Source organism: Gavialis gangeticus, unplaced genomic scaffold (genome assembly GCF_001723915.1).
Source record: "Gavialis gangeticus isolate Ggan-Ray unplaced genomic scaffold, GavGan_comp1, whole genome shotgun sequence".
Classification (NCBI taxonomy): domain Eukaryota; kingdom Metazoa; phylum Chordata; order Crocodylia; family Gavialidae; genus Gavialis; species Gavialis gangeticus.
This window is the reverse complement of record NW_017729008.1, coordinates 7,378,063-7,398,342: the sequence shown is the minus strand read 5'-3', so window position 1 is coordinate 7,398,342 and position 20,280 is coordinate 7,378,063.

Below are 20,280 nucleotides of genomic sequence, written 5' to 3'. Positions count from 1 at the left end.
GATGCCCGGTACCACTCCAGAAGGAGGAAGGCCCAGTACAGATGCAACGTGGCACAGGGGCAGAACAGGGGATGACACCTATGTCCAGTGCTGGGTATATATGCCCTGAGCCTCTGGGGCCACATATAACCCACTCACCTGCCAGGATTTAATGTTCCAATATGTAACCCTGTACTGACCTGGAGGTGATACAATGGTTCTCTGTGGGCCCGGTGTGGTAGTAGTGGTGTGTCTTCTGTGGGGCTTCTCCTCCACTATACCCCATCCCCTTCCCCTCAAGTGTTATCACTACTCTCATTGGGACATTGTAGGTGTTGCTGCTTGATCTTCCCCACAGGGAGATGTTGAGGTTTGGATCTATGTGGTTCCTACCCATGCTTATGGTTTTGCAGGGGGAAAAAGGAAAACTAAATGGATAAGGTGAACTCAAATGGTTCAGACCTGGCAGCCAGGCAGGACACTGGTGCCTCACTGCACAGAGCTTCTCTCCCTTTCCAGGGTACAAGTTACTTTGGATCTTGCATGCCCTTCTCACCTCACTATCAGGCCTCTTGTGCCTCTGGGTGATATGCCTTCCCTGGGCAGGCCCTTTCCATCGTGGTGCTCTGCCAGGTCTTGCTTTGTCTTAGGGTGGCTACTATCATGCCCCCACAATCCTCCCTCCCAGCTGCCTGCTACCTGGTCTACAGATGCTTCCAATGGACCCATGCAATCTGGGTACTTCTTTGGGGGGCTCTACCCTGGTTTCCTCACAGGTTCCCTCTGGATACCTGCCCCTGACTTAGCTAAACTAGAGTCCTCTGATGTTAGCTCTGGACAAGTGCCCAGGACCTTCTGTGACATGTAGGGCACAGCATGTTTCTGCCAGCCATTAGGCATTCCAGCAGCATCTCTTGAGTGTTTCTGGCAGGAACAGTACTCATATCTTTTCCATGAGTCTCAGCTGGGAGAGATTTTAAACACATATATTTCATAGACATAGACATTAGGGCTGGAAGGGACCTTGGAAGATCATTGAGTCAAGCCCTTCACCACAGGGGCAGGAAGTCAGATGGGTTCATAGGATCACAGCAAGATAAGCATCCAAATTTCTTTTGAAGGTGTTCAAAGTAGGTGCTTGAACCATCTCTGAAGGCAAGCTATTCCAGACCTTGGGGGCTTGGACAATAAAGAAATTCTTCCTTATCTCCAGCCTGAAATGGTCTTGTAGTAATTTATAACCATTCAACCTTGCTGTCCCTTGGGGTGCTCTGGTGATCAAACGTTCCCCCAGATCTTGGTAGATGCCCCTTATAAACTTATAGTTGGCCATCAGATCGCCCCTGAGCCTGCACTTTTCCAGGCTGAAGAGTCCCAGAGCTCTCAGCCTGTTGTCATAAGGTCTGTTTTCCTGACCTCTGATCATGCGTGTGGCTCTTCTGTGAACTCTCTCAAGCTTCTCCACATCCTTTTTGAATTGTGGAGCCCAAAACTGGATGCAGTACTCCAGCTGCGGCCTCACCAAGTCCAAGTACAATGGTGAAATGATGTCCTGGGATTTTCTTGAGAAGCATCTATAGATGCAAGCCATCATTTTCTCGCTTTACTAGCCACAGCATAACACTGAAGGCTCATGTTCATCTTGTGGTCAATCATGACCCCCTAGTCCCTTTCATCTGTAGTGTTATCCAGTGTAGCACTGCCAATGCTATATGTATGCTGCAGGGTTTTCCTCCCAAGGTGGAGAACCATGCATTTTTCGGTGTTAAACACCATCAGATTCTCATCCGCCCATTTCCTGAGCCTGTTGAGGTCAGCCTGGATCACCCTTCTGTCCTCAGGTGTGGATGCTTTACAAAGTTTGGTATCATCAGTGAACTTGGCCAGTCTGCTTCTGACTCCAATGTCCACATCATTAATGAAGATGTTGAATAATACAGGTCCAAGGACAGAGCCTTGAGGGACCTCACTGGTCACAGGGCCCCATGAGAATTGACTTCCATCAACCACCACCCTCTGGGTCCAACCACGGAGCCAATTCCCCAGCCAGCAGATCGTGGTGGACCCAAAGCTGCAGTTGGCCAGTTTTGCAGCTGATTCATCAGATGCAGCTGATTCATCAGCTGTCACATGGGGGGCAGCCAGCTGCCTACCCCTTTGTAGGGAACATGTCTGGTAACACTTTGAACTCTCTTGCAGTGGGGACAGCTTCTAGCTCTTCTCCAGGTGCCCTAGCAGGAGTGAGAATGGCTGGACCCACTTCCAGTGTCCCAGCTGCCATTCCCTCCTGTGCCAGTCTCCAGCACATTTTTGTCCCACTTTTCTGGGGCTCCAGGCTAATCAGAAGTGTACTTCTGGTTGACATGGTGCCAGCCTGCTCAGGTACCACCTGGCTGTCCATCCCACTGCAAGCAGGTACATTAGCTGTGCACCTGTTACAGTGGGATATACCTTATCCCTACCATTCCTTGTTTTCTCCAAGTTAGTTTTACCAGTAATTGACATGCAGTGTGAAAGTGGCTGCTGATTTCATACATTTCATAGATTTCATAGACATTAAGGGCTGGAAGGGACCTCATGAGATCATCAGGTCGACCTCCCCCTTGCCCCCCCCACCATAGGCAGGAAGTCAGCTGGAATCAAGTGACCTCAGAAAGAAAGAAATCCATCTGTTTTTTGAAGGAGTCCAGAGTAGCTGCTTGCACCACCTCTGGGGGGAGTTTGTTTCAGACCCTGGACACACACACCGTAAAGAACTTCTTTCTTATATCCAGTCTAAATCAGCTTTCCTGGAGTTTATAGCCATTAAACCTTGTTATCTTTTGGGGAGCTCTGGTGAACATATGTTCTCTCAGGGCCTTATGTACCCCTATTATGAAGTTGTAGGTTAGCACCAAGTTCCGCCTGAGCCTCCTCTTCTCCAGACTGAAGAGTCCCAAGTCTCTCAGCCTCTCCTCATATGGCCTTCCCTCTAGGCCTTGGATCATACAAGTGGCTCTCCTCTGGGCTCTCTCAAGCTTCTTCACATCCTTCCTGAAGTGGGGGGTCCAATAGTGGATGCAGTACAGCTGAGTAAAGTGGGAGGATGACTTCCCTAGTTTTGCTTGAGATGCATAGGTGGATGCACGCCAGAGTTTGGTTAGCTTTGCCTGACACTGCATCACATGTGTGGCTCAAATTTATCTTGTGGTCAATCAAGACCCCCAAGTCCCTTTCAGTTATGGCAATTGTAGCACTGCTGAGCCTGTAAGTATGCTGAGGGTTTTTCCTACTGAGGTGTGTCACCTTGCACTTCTCTGCATTGAAGGTCATCTGGTTTTGGTTGGCCCACCTTGACAGTGTGTCCAAGTTAGCCTGTATCCCCAGCCTGTCCTGCAGGTGTGACGGCCCTTCCCAATAATTTGGTATCATCCACGAACTTGGTCAGTTCACATCTGACTCCTGAATCTAGATCGTTGATGAAAATGTTAGAGTACTAACCTGACTACCAAGCTCTGAGCGACTGCACTGGTAACCCTACACCAAGTTGATTTGCTCCCTTCAACTTTAAGTCTGACCCCATAACCAGTTGCCTAGCCATCGGACCATATGTTGATCAAGGCCTCAGTTCCCCAGTTTAACCATGAGAACATCATGGGGAACCTGGTCAAAGGCATTCTTGAAGTCCAGATAAATTATGTCCACGTCATCTCCCTTGTCCAGGGCAGACATTACCTGGTCATAGAAGGAGATGAGGTTGGTCAGGCAAGACCTGCCAGTCACAAAGCCATGTTGGATAGCTTTCAGAAGCTTGCCTTCCATTAGTTTAGTGTTGATGGATACCTTGGCAATTTTCTCCAGAATTTTTCCAGGGATGGATGTCAGACTGATTGGTCTATAGTTCCCTGGGTCATCCCTCCTCTCTTTCTTGTAGATAGGGACCATGTTGGCTCTTTTCCAGTCGTTCAGGACCTTGCCTGAGCACCACGATTCTTCAAATATCCCTGACAAGGGGGGTACAGTGATATCTGCCAGCTCTCTCAAGACCCTCAGGTGTATTCTGTCTGGTCCTGTGGACTTGTAAATGTCCAGTTTCTCAAGGTGTTCCCTCACCTGATCCACATTGATTTTTGGGCCCATCACCCACTCCCAAATTGTTTGCTTAGTTCTATATAAGAGCCCTGAATTCTGATTATCCTCCTTCTTCTGGAAATCACATATTCCTATTTGTCTTCTTTATCCTGAAGCCTATCTTAAATCATCTTCTGATGCCTCTTGTCTAGGAAGTCTTCATTCTCTCTGATAATGTGCAGGGCTGACAATTGTACTATCAGTCCTTGAACCTCTTCCTGCAATATGGTCACCAGCTTACACTTGGTACAAGTTCAAGTCTGCCTTCAGGCAGGAACATAAACATTGAACATCCCATAAAGTCACATCATCTGTTTCACCAGTTTCTATCTTTGTTTTCCTGCTTCCTTTGAAATCTTTTAGAGAAGGGGAACCTCCCACCCTCTGTTTTGGCTCCTTTTGAAGGCAAATACACTCTGTTCATAGCTCACTATGCTCACAAGAACTGCTTGTTTTAAGACTGCTTGGACATGGCTTATATCCAATCCTGGTTCACATGTCAATCAACCACACAAGGCCCAACTTAAACAAAGCACTTCAAACAGGATTACACACATGTAGTCTAGCAGTCAATACAAATAGGCACTATTCAGACACAGTCACTGCAAATAGTCACCCAGATAGTCACCCTGTAAACATGCAGCAGAACCTTCTGTAAAGCAGTGTTATCATAGAGTCCTTACTACTGCTCTTCTCAGAAGTCCCCAGTCAAACTTATTCAGTTAGCTTCTTCTTAGTTCACTATTTACTGTGCTTCACACAAGGGGCTGCCTTTTATCAGGTTTCTTGATCTAAACTATCATTAGTTTCTAAATGCACAGTAGCATATGTGAGAGCTTTAAGGAAAATACCATATTTGAAAATGACTGCTGGTGACAGAAAAGAAAGGGTAATTTAAAAGAAAGAAGTTCACTCAAGCTTCAAAAAGGAAGTAAAAACATTTTCAGCAGAGAGGGTAGAAACAGAGACAAGTCCCAAGTTAATGATCCTCTGTTTTAAAGGATTGTGGATCATCCACAAAGAAACTGAGGCTTAAAGGAATCCCCAAAAAAGCAGTACTTCTAGTAAAAATGGCATCACAGCACCAGGAATCATAATTTATCAGTCCAGAACAGAGAATCTTCTTGGACTGAGGTCAGTGTGCAGAAATATACTAGTACCTTTTTCTAGTACTGGGCTAAATATATCTTCAGCTTCTTGTATTCCTAAGTACATTGAAGACAAAAGGTAAATGTCACAAGCAGAAAATGTAGATATAAATCAATGGTAGAGTATCAACAATAATAGAGACATCACTTAAAAAAACCAAAGCATTTCAACAGAATTCTATACCCTTAAAAATTGCAATATTTTTATTTGATACTCATACATGCGGCTAGTGATAAAACACAGAGAAGCAAAGCAAATTGAAGGTACTGAGTTGCTGCCCTAATGTGTAAGTGACAAATACTTTTGTTTTGAACATTTAGAGGATTTTAATTAATTACAAATCTATATATTTATAAGCTAAAAACTAAACCTACTAACGTATAGGTGGATTTTGTGGAAAAGCTTCTCACCTGTAAATTATGTTTTTGTAATAACAAGCTGTGCACAGCAAAATTACTGAACTCCAAATATTCTTGAGGTTTTTTCTACAGAGATCACACAAACCTATAAAAAGCCATTCAAATACTATGACTGTTCTAATTATGGCTATTCTAAATATATTTTTTACATCCACTTAAAGAAACTACATAGATCATTCCTGCTCTCATCTAAAGCTACAAGGACCAACATCCCACTTCTGAATTTGAAAGTTCAGCAAAGCCCATGGCTGTAAAATGTAGGACATCATGCTCTGTCTCTTTAACATCAGTTACATATAAATATCAAAGGGTTTCCCACATGACTCCGAAACTGGCTTAGAGGTTACAAGGTTGAGGTACTGGTAGAAGCAATTGTCTGATTTCAATAAAGAGAGCTCAGGTTCAAACTTTATATCATCTGGCCTCCTGAATTATATAAAATTAAAGGCATGACATGCATGGTATCAGAATTGAATTCTGTCTGTATGAAACAAGGACTTCCTGGTGTGTTTGAAACACAATGAGCACATCTGCATGCGCTCATTTACTGTGCAGTAACCAAAATTACTGCACAGTATGGGTGCACAACTACACAAGCATGCCCGTACTTCACAGTAAATATGGCAACTTATACCAAATTGAGTGTAAATTTGATACCTCCATCAAACAGGTATCAAATTTACGTGCAATCAGTTACTACACAGTAACTCGTGTAGGCACGTTACTGTGCAGTAACCCAGGGGACCTCCCTGCTGTGTCTGGCCAGCCCCAGGGAGCTGACCTGAGCCCAGCCACAGGGCTCCTGGCTGACTGCTTCTCCTGGCTTCAATTTGGGACTAAAGTAAGTCCTAAATACTGGCAGCTGACTCTGGCATCAACTTGGGACTAAAATTAGTCCCAAGTGCTGGCAGCCAGCGCTGGCTTCAATTTGGAACTAAAGTTAGTCCCAAGGGCTGGGTGCCAGGTGGCCAGAGGCTGGAGTTCTCCCTAGTGACCACAGAAGCACATGGCAGGCTGCTTTGACCTGAGACAAAATTTAGTTCCAGGTCACCTGCACATGTAGACACAAGCCTTTTCCCGCTTACTGTGCAGTAATTTACTGCAAAGTAAATTTAAGCCAGCATAAATGCATGTGTAGACACGCCGAATGATTACATAAAAGTGAAAAGAAAAATAAAGCTAAACTAGACAAGGACATTTTATGTGGGGTTGCAGGCTATTCCCACCCTTTTCTTTACATGGCAATCCTGCTGAGAAATGGAGGGGATGGAAACAAAGTTTATATATCTGTATATGAGCTAATAACAAAGAAAGGGATTTACCAGAAGCCATTTGTTGCATACAATGGAATCAAAGGCTTTGGAAATTTTAACACATGAGAAAATCAAATTGAAAATGCTTTGAATATGGTCTTCACAATGCATAAAAAATATAGGTAGGAAAAGCACTTAGGAAATCCTAATGGAAATTCTGAATAATATCAGCTCTGGTGTCACCTGCAACAAAGGAAACACCAGATATGAAATATCAGAAGAGGTTGGAGATATTTAAAACTTAATAGTATCATTATAATAGAGTTAGCCTAGAAGGAACACAGACAGATACTCAAGAAAGTGATGGGAATGATCCTTAGCGCAACAGAGTGGCCTGTCTGTAAGAGCTAGGCCCCCTTAGAGCTAGCCAGCCCTGTTCTGTGGCAAAGACCCTTCAAGATGAAGTGCTTGGACCTGGTTGTGAGGATTATCAGACTGAGCTAGGAAGGATTCTGGTGATTCCTATAAGGGCTGAAAGAGCTTAGTGGTGGAGGAGCACGCTGGATGTAGGGTAATGCCTGGGGCAGGAATCTTAGGTAAATAGTCTTTCAGAGAATGAAAAAAATATAACTCTCTGAGTGTTCCTTTTTAAAAATAATTGAAGCCCTGACAGAAAGTGCCTGAGCCTGTCAGCCCCCAGTTGATAAGTGCTATTGGCACTACAAACAGGGAAAGAGACAAACAGACTAAAGTACGAGGGCAAGTTAGGGATTACTTATAAAAGCTAGATGCTTTCAAGTCAGTAGGGCCAGATGGGATGCACCTGAGGGTACTGAAGTAATTGGCAGATTTCAAAACTATTGACTATCCTTTTTGAGAATTCACAGAGGTTAGATGAGGTCCCAGATGACTGAAAAAGACCAAATATAGCACCTATCTTTAAGAAGGAAGAGGAGGATCTGGGCCCTACAGAGCAGTCAGCCTGACTTCTAGACTTGGAAAAATCATAGAGCAGGTTTTCAAGTAATCATTGTGAAACACCTAGAGGGAAAAAAAAAGTTGATCAGGAACAATAAGCAAGGATTCACCAAGTGTAAGTTACATCTGACCAATCTGACTTCCTTCTATAATGAAGTGACAAGCATTATGGATGAGTAGAGAGCAGTGGACATGGTATATTTTGACCTTAACAAGGGTTTTGACACTGTCTCCCAAGACTTTCTCATTAACAAACTAAGAAAATACAGACTAGGTGAAGGTACTGTATGATGGATTCAGAACCCATACTCAGAGAGTATTTTTCAATAGCTCAATGTCTTGTGGAGAGGAGGCATCAAGTGGAGATCCCAGCAGTCTGTCCTGGGTCCAGTTTAAAATCTTTATTAGGGATTTGGATGATGGGACTGAGTGAATGCTTACTAAATTTTCAGATGACACCACATTGGGCATAATTGCAGACACCCTGGAGGGCAGGGCTAGGATCCAGAGTGACTTGGATAGACTGGTCCACAGTCAGTCAGATAAGATTCAGCCTGGATAAATGCAAAGTCATGCACTGGGGATAGTGTAAATGCATGTACAAATACAGCATGGAGAACAACTGGTTAGGTTGCAGTACTGCAGAGAAGGACCTTGGGTTACAGTGGACTATAAGCCAAATATAGGCTAACAGTGTATGCTCATTGCAAAAAAATCCAACAGCATACTGGGCTATATTAACAGAAGTGTTGCTTACAAATGAAGGGAAATCATTCTTTTGCTCTATTCAGTCCTGGTGAGGCCTCACCTGGAATACTATGTCCAGTTTTGGGTCCTACACTTCAAGGAGGATGTGAACAGTCTGAAAAGATTCCAGTGGAGGGCAACAAAAATGATCAGGGTCCTGGGAGGTTATACTTATCAGAAAAGGCTAGAAGAACTAGAGTTATTTAGCCTGGAGAAGTGAAGACTGAAGTGGGATTTGATAACAGTCTTCAAATACCTGAAGGGGGGGTGATAGAGAGGAGCAAGCCACAGGGATTTTCTCTGTGGCTGTAGGGGACAGGATTGGAAGCAACGCGCTCAAGCTACACCAGGGAAAATTTGGGCTGGAGATTAGGAGGAACTTTCTGACTATGAGAGTGGTCAAGCATTGGAACAGGCTACCTAGAGAACTTGTAGAATCTTCATGCTTGGACACATTAAAAAGCAGGTTAGGCAGACACTTGGCTGGGATGATTTAGTTGGGGCTGATTCTACCTTGAGGAGGTGAGCAGGCTAGATGAACTTATGAGGCCTATTCCAGCTCTTCTTTCATATGATCCTATAAATAAACACCCAGTCCCGATCTAATAAACTCAAAAGAGGGCCTCCATCTTGTAGATATCTTTACATACCTCACAGAATTAGGTACTTAGATGAGGTGCAGGGCTGCACTAAGGTAGCTAAGCTGTTTTTGATCGAGAAGCAGCTTGGTAAATGAATAACAGAGGTAAGCTGTGGGTCTGAGCATAAGGTTGAGGACATGGAGAACACAGGGGGAATGAAAGGTGGAGGGGAGGCAGATTTTGGGAAGGTGGAGAGTGAAGTTGAGTGAGCTCAGGGTTGCCAACTGTTCATAGATTTACAGATACTCCATAACAACCAAGCTAAAAATTAGGGGTGTGAGAAGCTTCAGTCGCCAATTCAGTTCAGAGAAGATTCGGCCCAATTCGGCCACCAAATCATAGAATCCAAATGGAATTGGGAGACCCATAAAAGCTCCAAATCAATTTGAAGCATCCAAATCAATTCAGAAAAGATTCGGAAAAGATTTGGTGATTCAGAAAAGGCAGTTTTGTGGGGAAACAGAAACTGAGAAGAGGGAGAGGGGGAGGAGGGGATAAACTGTTCTGATATTGACATCTGTAGCTGGCCAGTGACTGTGATCTTTACCTGAATTCCCTTCCATTCACAGTTCTCTGGTGGAGGGACACAGAAACAGCATATAAGGCTCTGTGTGAAGCCTTTCTCTCCCTTTTGTGACCTGTCTGTCTGGAAGCAACAGCATGTAAAAGGTACTGGCTGGAGTGGCTGGCTTCCTAGTCAGTCTCTGGCTAGCCTGTCTTCTTGGAAAGGATTGGATACACCTTTCCAATATATTACAGATAGAAGATATATCACAGATAGAAGATATAGTAAACAGATAGAAGGTATAGTACATATAGAAGATATATTACACACACATACACATATATTAAACAAATAGAAGAAGATATATTGCATGTAGAAGATAGATTACACACACACACATTAAGCAAATACAAGATATATTACACACACATACATATTTTCCAGCACAGCAGCAAACATTTTGAAGCGTGCTGGAAAGGCAGGAGCCAGGTCTTCTGGCAGGGGAGGGAGAGGGGCTAGAGGGGTAGGGGGAGAGCTGCAAGTCCTCCCCCACCCCTGCAAACATAGACACACCCTCTTTCCTGGCAGCAATGAGTCTTTTGCTGCCAGTGGGAGCAAGGAGGAGAGAGCAATGCCTGTCCCTGCACCTGCACCACCTCCACTTTCGGCAGAAATAGCCACCAGCACCAGCATGACAGTTTCCTTCACCCCAATTTCAGCTCCCAGAATGAGCCTCCCAGTGCCGGAGCAGGAGCTGGGTCTGGAACCAGGGGAGCTCAGTGCCTTAGCCAGGGAAATTCTGGGGAAGGAGGGGAAATCTGAGTTCTTGCTCCTGTAGCAGAAAGCCCCCTTTTTAAATTTCCCTTCTGGACATTGATATAATAGAACCCCTTTCTTGCCTGCACACCCCACACCCCCATTTTGTGCATTTCTTTTTCCTTCTAAGTATTGGCAGAGACCTAGCACCCTCCTTGCATGGGTGTGGCAAAGCTCAGAGCAAGTCAGAAAGCTGAAGTGGCATTCTGTAGGAGAGACTTACAAACTACCTTTACATATCAATTAAACTCAGTGTCACTAAAGAAAACAAAAGAAGTAAAATATCCACTTCAAAATCTGTAAATATATCCTGGTGCTAACCTAATTCACTTACTGTCCCCGGTAACCTTTGATCCTCACTATCTCACATTACATTTTTATATATTTCTCACAGTCCTTTTTTCTATTTCATCTGTCTCATCTTTACCATGGCATTTTGTATTTTATATTTTATAGTTTTAAACCCTTAAGGAATGTACTCCCTGTAGAATCAAGTTACACCCTGGACCATTGTTAAAAGCTGCATTGAAATTGTAATTGTAAAGTGATAAAATCTGCTATATTGGGTGGTCCCTTGAATGAATGCGAGTATGAATGACAAACCAAATACCTCTGGCTGTTAATTGACAATAGTTTAGCCAGAGGAACTTACTATTACAAAACTCTACTCTACAAGCCATTTTAGGCTAATCAAGCCAGTTCCTGGAACTAAGCACCCACCCTATTGACTATTATTGTAACCCATGACAATACAGCTATTAAGCCAATAAGTCAAGGGTGGACTCCCAAAACTTCATGTACCAGCAAGCAGAGACCCCTCTGACTAATAACGACCATCATGTATTACTCAAAACCCATGTGGGATGGTGAGCTCCAGATTGGGCAGCCAAGAGGATGCTGAGAGATCACACAAGTCTGCCAGAAAGGAATAAAAGACAATGAAGCATGACCCTCAGTGACATCCTATCATCCAGCACCTGACCTACCGAGACAGAAGGACAAGCAGGTGACCTCCTTCTGGAGAAGACAGCATCTTGAAGGAAACTGACCATCGGCAGCAGACTCCAGGGCCTTAGATATGTAGAGATACTGACACCAGTGCTTTCACAATGACTACAGCAGCTACTGTACCCTGTATTGCATGGGTTTAAATTACATGGGTTTGAATGAGTGAGTGCATGTGTGTGTGTGTGTGTATGATATGGTGACCAGTACCACTCATAACTCAAAGTTTGCATTTATGATTGTATTTGTAACTTCACTTCTCAGACAATAAACTAGAATTTATGATGATCCCGAGAGTTGGTCCTTTGTAGCCAATACTCCACACCCCTCAAATTTCCCCTAAAGGCAGGTCTCTTCTAGAAGGTACTTAGGAGGATGCTGTGGGGGCAGGTGGCTCAGCTTCTTCTGATGTTGTGTCTCTGTCTGCTGAGGAAGGGAATAAGGCAGGGTCCCCACCTTCAACCCAGAATGGGGTGGGTAGTATAGTGTGGAATCATTTTGCATTGGCAGATGATCCCAGATATGCTACCAGCCAGCACTGCCAAAGGCAGATCAGCTGGGGCAAGGTGCTGAAAACCTCCAGCCACCACTTGCATGCACAGTCCTAGCTGGGGAAAGCCCAGACCTATAAGATCTTTGAGAGGCCTGAGGCTTACTTGTTGCAGTGGACTTGAGGCTTCAAGTGAACTTAGCTACCTGGGATGTCACCTGTAAGGCATGAGCTGCAGTGTAGGGGAGGTACAGAGCTACAGAACAGATGCCACCCCTAGACATCAGAGGCCTAAATGGGCAGTCTCCTGCCTGAGTAACATCTGAATCAGTTTCCCATCAAGAGGAAGAGGCTTGGGATTCTGACTGGCCTGATGGTGGGGCTAGGGCCTAAGGCAGAGCCAAGGTCCCAGAGAGGGGACCACAGCTGGAGGGGGTGAAGGATGTAATCTCTGAGGCATGTGCCACAGTGTAGGGGAAGGTACAGAGCTGAGGAATGGATGCCACTTCTAGACATCAGGGGCCTAAATGAGCAGCCTCCTACCTGGGTGTCTTGGAAATTTGCTCTGTTAGTGCTGCCAGTGCAGAGGCTCTCTTGTAAGCATCATAGTAACAGGCCCTGCACGTGGCCTTTGCATGACCTCTGGGCCTGTCACTCAAGGGTGACCTAGTTTCCCTGTCAGACGCATGCCCAGTGTGAGGGAGGATAACAGTGCGCATGCCCAGTTATGTTATATAATCAGACTAGAAAGTTCTGTGGAGTTTACATTCTGATTGGCTACCTAAATTCTGATAAAAGCCTAGTGAGCCCCCTCCCACGGGGGGAAAAGCGAGAGAGAGAGAGAGAGAGACAGAGAGAGAGACCCGCGTAACTGGAGACAGAGGCTGACTCCTTCAGGGACTGTCCTTCAGTTAGGCCCTTGGGCCTATTGGCCTCTCTCCCCGCCTGGCATTCTGTATCGTTAACTGTACTGATCTTCGGCTTCCAACTATCTTCGACCACGATTCCGGATCACCCTTACGGACTTTGACTTCAACCTCGGCGTGACTTACCTGGCTCCTGACTTCGGCAATCATCTCGGCTACCCAACTGTTCTGTGGACTGGCGACACCGACGCGTTACAGTTCTGTTTGTTATTTGTCTTCCTTTATAAACTGTTGACCATCCCTGGGACTTACCTGACAGGCAGCCGCACCTATTCCCGGGCTCCGGCACCGGGAGTAGAAAGCAAGGGCCTGTCGGCGAACCCCGTGGGACAACAGGTTCCCCCTGTTGTGTGTTACTAACTGTAACTGAAGACTCCGTACCTGCGCTCTACCAAGCGTAAGTTAATAAACCCATTCAATTAAAGAACATCCAGCTTCCGTGTCACTCAGAACTCCACCGCCGCTAGACCCAGCCTGTTCGTTCGGGTTCCACCGTGACACTTGGGACCCTTTCTCTGGGGAGGGAAACCCAGCACTGGGTAACATCTGAATCAGTTTTCCATCAAGGTGTGGCAGATGAAAGAGGGCTGGGCGGTTGACCCAGAAACAAGTGGGCAGGCCAAGACCTAACCAGCACCAGGAAGGTTCCCTGTTACAGGTTACCATCCCTGCTGCATTCATTCTGCTCTGCCCTAGCACACTCAAGGCAGACAAGTTTTTTGGGTCAATCTGATATATTTTATTAGACTAACTGAATAGTTGGAGAAATAAAGCTTGGCAAGGTTTCTGGTTTAAAAACACTTCATCAGGCTGAAGAAGCATCTGCACTTGGTGTGTGTGCTCTTCCTGGATGGAATAAATAGAAAAGAAGCCAGAAGCTGGGATATGCCAGAAAGCCAGTCAGTGAAAATGTAATTGGAGATGTCAGGGTGTGAGTGACAGGCTGGGTGTGTGGGGGGAGGGGGATTTAGCAGCCAGGTAAAAGTGTAGAGGTACCTGGGGAGTCAGATGTTCAGCAGGGTATAGTGTGTCATAAATCCAATGTCTATATTGAGGCCAGGATTTTTTATATCCAGTAGCTTTATGAAGTGAAATTTGTAGGCTTTTCTACAAAAGGAGTTTTGTAAATTCCCTTTGAGGATCAGGACTGAGAGACTGAAGGGAGAGTGGTTTCCTTGTGAAAAAATGTGCCCCCACTGGTAATTGAGTGTTCTTGTCTTTAAAAGATGTTCGGTGTGCATACATTCTGGCACGCAATTGTTTGGTCTCTCCTACGTATTTTCCATCAGAGCATTTGGTGCACTGGATGAGATATATAATATTTCTGGAGGTGCAGCTGTATTATCCAGAAATGGTGATGGTTCAGCTGTGGGATGTAGTAATTGTGAAGGTACTGGAGACATGTTGACAGATTTTTCATTTCTTGTCAAGGTATGGTCTGGATCCATTTGGTGTCTTTTTGGCTCTTTGACGTTTGCTTCTGGTGATGAGGTTAGTGAGGTTCAGTGCTTGTTTGAATTTACAAAACACTTTTCACAGACCAGCCTGTGAACTTCATTTCATCAACCTCTTGGATACAAAAACTCATGGACTCAGTATAGACACTATATTTATGACACACTATAATCTGCCTGACATTGACTCCCCAGGTGCCTCTCCACTTTTACCTGCTACATCCCCCTCCCCACCCCAGCCTATCTCTCACCCCGTGACACCTCACTTTACATTTTCACTGACTGGCTTTCTTGCCTGCAGTCCAGCCTCTGGCTTCTTTTCTATTCATTCCATCCAGGAAGAGCACATACCAAGTGCAGATGCTTCCTCAGCCTAATGAAGGGTTTTTAAACCCAAAAGCTTGCCAAGACATATTTCTCCAACTATTTGGTTGAGTTAATAAAAGATATCACATCTACTCAAAGAACCTTTCCTGCCTGTTCCTTAGACCAACACAGCTACAACCAGAAACCCAGCTAACACAAATAAGTGACATGAGTTTTGCTTTCAACAGCTGAGATGCACTTTCACAGAAGCCCCTGCACATATCTCTTTGAAACCTGGTACGCTACATGCCCTCAGAAGGGGCTACCATCTCTGCTGCTTTCACCCTACTCTGCCTTAACACACACACAATGAGTTTTGCTTTCACCATTTTGAGGTGTAGTTTCACAGAAACCCCTGCAGCTATCTCCTTGAAACTTGGCAGGCTTCATGTCCTTAGATGGGGACACCATCTCTGCTGTTTTCATCCAATTCTGCAAAACAATGACAAAGTTACAAATATTTAGTGATTTCCCATTATAGTTTATGGCTGAATCACCAAATCACACCGAATCAGTGCCGAATCTTTTGAATCTGATTCAGCCAAATTGATTTGGGACAGTGAATTGAATCACCAAACTGAATCACTTTTCCCCAAATTAGCCAAATCTGAATTTGAATCGAATACTGGCCACTTCACACAGGTGTACTAAAAATACGTGTCCATAAATACCATAAGACAATTGTGCTGTCTATACATCACAAAGCCAAAACAGCTCCACCAAATTAGGTCTGTAAAAGCATAGAGCTAACTGAAGCTCTGTGGTCAGAAAATAAGCTGGACACAGTGTTGAAGCACAGCACATAGCAGCACCATGCGGTGTAGAAGTAGGAGCACAGCACCCTGAGGTAGTTCTTCTTAGGGCTTTGTGGCTCCTTCCCCAACCCCCACAGCTGTATGCTAGTACAGGTGGTGCTGGCATCTTTTTGTAACCTGGCTGGATGTCAGGTAGACATTCAGCCATCTTTCTTTGGAGGTCCGTGCTGGTACACAGGATAGGGCTAGCAGGGATAAGGATGGGAGGTCGGCTGGGAGGGCACCATGGTCTAGTCAGGTGTACCAGGATATGGGAATGACTAGGGCACCCCTGGAGTGGGGACAAAGGGTCATTTGGCATGGAGGGTCCCCTGGAATGCAGACAGCACAGTGTAAAACCTCTGCTGCAGTCAAGAAAGATTGCCAAATCAAGAATTGTTTTTGACTGATAATCTCCACACTTCTTTACTGTGGTTTGAACCCAGCCTTTGTCCAGGGTCTTGAAGAAGGCTGGCATTCACCTTATATAAAGCATATGTTAATAAAAAAATACATATTAATAAAAATAAGTTTGGTCATCAGTAAAACAAATTGCAGATTGTCATTAAAAAAAATGTCTTGGATTGTCAACCCTGAGTGGGCTGTGTGTCTGCGCAAACTGCTGGAAGTGACCTGTAGGTTGTTGGTTGTAGCCATGTTGGTCTAAGGACATAAGCAGGCAAGGTTCTTTGGGTAGATGTGATATCTTTTTTTAGACCAACTAAATAGTTGGAAAAAAGTGTTTTGCAAGTTGTCAGGTACAAATACCCTTTGTCGGGCATAGGGGGACTCTGGTATACAATAACACCAGCGAAGTCTCCCTATGCCTGACAAAGGGTGTTTGTGCTCAAAAGCTTGCAAAGAACTTTTTCCCAACTATTTAGTTGGTCTAATAAAAGATATCACATCTACCCAAAGAACCTTGCCTCGAAGTGCGCTGTGGAATTAAAAAGTCCAGAACCTACTGAAGTAGAAAATTCACCATTTTCCTTGGTAGTTTGTTCTATCAGTAATTGCTCTCACTGTTAAAATCTGTGTTTAATTTGAGCTCATCTCTCTTCATTTTCCTACAATTGTTCTGGTAATGTCTTTCTCTTCTAGGAGCTCTGTAGCACCTGCATTTTCTCCCTGTGAAGGTGGTGACACACCTTAATCAAATGTTCTTTCAGTCTTTTAGAAAAATACTGAACAGCTTAAGACTTTCACTTCAACACATTTTCTCTGGCTTTTGAATCATTCCTGTGGCTCTTTTCTGTACCTTTTTTCCAGCATCTTTTCTTTTTAAAATGTGGGCACCAGAACAGGATGCAGTATTTCTCCATTGATTTTACCAAGTGCTCATTCAAGTTCTAGTTAGAATGCTCCAGTGTCACCTTACCATCATGTATATTTAAGCCCCCACACAATTTTAAATTGCCATGGGGGTGCTTTTACTAAACCTCTTCAAGTGAACTTTAGATAAAGTGTGCCATGGCCATTGTAAAATATGGGGGGTGGGGATTAATACATAGGAAGTTGAGATATTTTAATTAGAGCAGCTATCTGGGAACCGTTCTAATGAAAACATCCCCTCTTCTGCCCTCCCCCCCTGCTCCTCAAGCACATGTATAGGCAGCCATCAATACCAAATACGGAGCTAAAATCAGTGTCCTCCTTTCCAGGGTAAAGTTGCTTGTTCTGTAAGTCTTGCCTTCTGCCCTGGTTTCTAAGTGTATAACTTTGTATTTTTCTGAATTTGTATGGGAAAGATGATTTTACTATTTATGAAACATGGCACATATTGACTTTCACCAAAGAAATACTTAAAACCTAAAAGGAAACTAAAATTAAAGGCAGGAATAGATTTTTGTACCAGAAACAGGCAACATTTCTAGACTGTGGAAGAAAGTACATCACCTAGTTTTCATTTATAGTAAAATCGTAGTGACAAGGGCTAATTAGCATCTATACTACAAAGCCACAACTAGGAAGTTTTCTACTCTTAAGCCGCAGCAGCTGTCATTTTTGCAACCCCCCTTAGTTGCCACCCAGGCTGTTTGCCCACCCTTAGCTATACTACCAGTATTCTGTACAGGGGTAGTAGTGGAAAAAAAATATCTGTTTAATAATTTAAATTAATAATTTAACAATTTAAGGTGGACAAGAGAACCAGAAATGTGTGTGCTCAGCAGACATTCTGGTCATTTATGTTATTTTCTATCCTCTTTTCTCTGTCCTGCACTGTTGCATTTCACCTAGCATAACCTTGATTCTTAGTGAATTGTGGTTCCTACTACTAAAAGAACACAATGGGACACCCCGCCACACACACACACACACAGACACACACACACACACACACAGAAGGCGTTAGAATTACAGTCAGGATTTTCCTTCAAAACTAATAGTTGAAACCAACTGTTATGATTTTAAATAATCTATTGCATTTCTTCCAAAGGGCAGCTTTCTATTCACTTATTATCTTGTAGGTTATAAATTGTAGTCTGCATTTCTTCTATCAAAATGCACAGCTAGTGATATTTAACTGTAAAGAAATATATCCCTAGGCAACGAATATAGTCAGAAATTACTTACTGAATTTAACCAAGAGAATGATCCCATATTGATGTAGTGCATAAATTTTCAAGTATGGGACAATGACTACCATTTATTAACATTTTATCTCCATATTGAAATGCCTGACCTTGCTTCAGCAGTTTTATGGGTAGCAAGATCTCTAAAATTTGATTTTTCCCCATAGAAAAAGAAAGAACTGTTGATGGGAGTAAATACAAATCAAATGTAATGTTTCTGGTTTCTTTAGATGTAACAGAAGGAAAAATACTTTTATATGTAAAAATTGAAATACTGAAAAAACAAATTTCACAAATGAAAAAAAGGTGCTTTGAAACATGTATCTGTATTTCTATAAAAGGAGAATGTCAAACAGTGAATTTCTTATGCAGGATGGGTATCATTTTTAAAGGTACTTAAAAATCCCAGTAGGAACATATATGTACAACCTTAAGCACCTCAATACTTTTAAATACATAATTCCAACAGTTACCTTGAAAGCATATAAAATGAGAATTTGAGGAGGGGAAAACGTCAGAGCAGTTACTTTTCACTGTGGAGTGGAGGCTTCTCTTATATAAGTTAATTTAGCATTACCACCTGACAGATGGACTCCCCAGCAGGGACTTTGCCTTTGTTTTTTTTCTCTTCTTCAACAGACCCACACAGCTTTAAAAGAAATCTAAGGCAGTGAGATGTGAATATGCTTTGAGGTTGAAACAAAAGGGTCAGCTTCTGTGCAAGTCAGTGTATATGCAACTTTGTATATCAAGCCAAAGCAGGACAATCAATGGGATTTGTTCTGAAATGGTCTGTTTAAAAAGAAAAAGAAAAAGAAGAAAGAAAATTGCAGGAGAGACTAGAGTTCAGGGGAATTTGCACTGTGCATGAAATGAAAAAGAAAAATATATAGAATTGTTTATTGCAAGGCATCCAGTGTTCTTGTTTCCGCAGTTTTGTTTCTCTTTAATGATATCTTTATTTAATTAGGAACAAAAGGTGAAACTGTTTTGGGATTCATGTACATCTGTTTGATACCCACACAATACATAAGTGATTAAAAACCTTTATTAGTGTTGAAGCTGCCACTGAGAGTTTCAGTCTAGCTGTATTTAAGGCAGGACATTAGCCAAAAGAAATTGAGGTCTGGAACAGTCCACAAGCCCACAGAAGTTTAAAACAGGACAAGCTAAATGGAAACAGTTGGCCTAGATTAGACCAAGAACTTGGGAATGTCATTGTGTTATGGCCAATGTGTAAAGAATCTGAGTCACACGGTCAACAAGTGTTTGGCTGTGACTGTTCTGGAAACTACCACCTACCTACTGGCATTCCGTGGAATTAGTTCTAACAATTCTACAGCAGGCTGCCAGTGCATGGCAGGATTGCACCTTCAGGGACACGTTAGATAAAATAAAAGAGTGACAGCTGGAACGCACCTTGCCAGTTGCTGCCTATCCAAACGTCTTGTATTATCATTATACCAGTGTGAAAGAACAAACAGGGGCTTTCTAATAGGCCTGTGTGAAGCGGCTATTATTTGGTTCAGATTCAGATTGGGCCAGTTTGGGGGGCAGTGATTTGATTTGGTGATTTGAATCACTGTCCTGAATTGATTCAGCTAAATCTGATTCGGAGATTCGGCTGCTGCCAAATCAGGTGAATCTCTGAATCACACAGGCCCCATCCCCTGCCTGCTTTCAATGGCTGCCCAACCCACCCCAGCTCCCGGCTCTTTGAAAAAAAAAAGCCCCGCTCGCCGGCTCCTGCCCAGCAGGAGCCAATCCCTGCTGCCCCCATTGCCCCAAGTGGGGGGCTCTGTGATGGGCCCCCCTGACCCCCACCAGCTCCCCCAGCCTCCCCATGGATGCCCAACCCACCCCAGCTCCAGCCCTTTTAAAAACAAAACAAAAGAAGCCCTGACTCACTGACTGCTACCCAGCAGGGGGCAATCCGTACTGCCCCACACTTTGTGTGGGGGGACTCTGCACAAGCCCCCACAAGCCCTGAGACCACTGCAGCAGGTGGTGAGTTTGGAGTTCTTTTTTTTTTTTTTCTTAAATAGCTAGAGCTGGGGCAGGTGGTGCAGCCATGG